General features: G+C 27.6%; 1 protein-coding gene across 2 annotated transcripts in view; it reads left to right on the plus strand.

Moving 5' to 3' along the window:
• LOC107624315 (carotenoid 9,10(9',10')-cleavage dioxygenase 1-like) overlaps positions 1-1,235 on the plus strand; it is a 22,548-nt gene that overhangs the window by 20,027 nt on the left and 1,286 nt on the right. The window lies entirely within an intron of this gene.

Here is a 1,235-nt window from a genome sequence, read left to right on the forward strand (position 1 = left end):
AACAGAAAAATATGATTTTTTATTTAAATTAAATAATTATATAATTTAGCAATATACATAAAATGGAGAATAATTACTTAAATAAATAACATACTACATCTTGGATATTGTGAGCCCAACGCGAGTATAGGCGTATCTCTTAAGACCTCGGACTATGACGACGCATGGAGAATTTGATATTCAGGATACGTTGTAGGTCGAAAAACGCGTACTAAGCATCCGAAATGCGTTCAAAAACTGATTTTGGTCACAACACTTGAAATCCAGTCAAAACAGGAATTAGAAATTAGGATTACAGTACTCAAGATACGTGCGGATACAATTTCAGATAAATTTTAAAATAGACAAAATTCAAAAATAATTTTAAATTGATATTTTTGAATGAAAATTAATTAAATTGATAAATAAAAATTAAATAAATACTATTTAAATCGTAACAAATTATACTAATTTTAAAAATATTAAAATTAGTAGACAATTAAAATTTGAATCAGTTTTGTGTTAATCCAATTCAACTCCAAATCGATGGCACCTAAAATTAAAATAAAATTAATAACCATTTTTAATAACCACTTCTAATTTCAATCATCTACTATTTTCAATGTGTACACTTCTAATTTACGTTGGAAATGTCAGTCAGATCAAATAAAGGATTTGGAATCTCTAAAGTTTGAATTTCACTTTAGAGAGTAAAGTGTGATCTCTCATCCTTGAATGATTTCTCTCTAATATCTTCTCTTGGTCCCACCTATGAAATAAATGGTGAGAGATCACACTTTTCCTTCTAAAGTAAAATTCAAAATTTAGGGAATCCAAATCCAACAGTTTAGAGTAGAATTGGATTAATACTGAACCGATTCAAATTTTAATTGTCTACTAATTTTAATATTTTTAAAATTAGTATAATTTATTACTATTTAAATAGTATTTATTTTATTTTTATTTATGAATTTAATTAATTTATATTTAAAAATATCAATTTAAAATTATTTATGAACTTGGTCTAATTTAAAATTTACCTAAAATTGTATCTCTACGTATCTCGGGTACTCTGACACTAATTTCTATTTTGACGGTATCTCGGGTGCTTGTGATCCAAATAAGTTTTTGAACACATCTCGGATGCTCAATATCGGTTTCTCGACCTACAATATATTTAGGGTGCACTCTGGATATGTCAGATTCTCCGGACGTTATAGTTCAGGATCTCAGTACCCGGGATACGCCCATATTCG

The sequence above is a fragment of the Arachis ipaensis genome, chromosome B10 (genome assembly GCF_000816755.2).
Source record: "Arachis ipaensis cultivar K30076 chromosome B10, Araip1.1, whole genome shotgun sequence".
Taxonomy (NCBI): domain Eukaryota; kingdom Viridiplantae; phylum Streptophyta; class Magnoliopsida; order Fabales; family Fabaceae; genus Arachis; species Arachis ipaensis.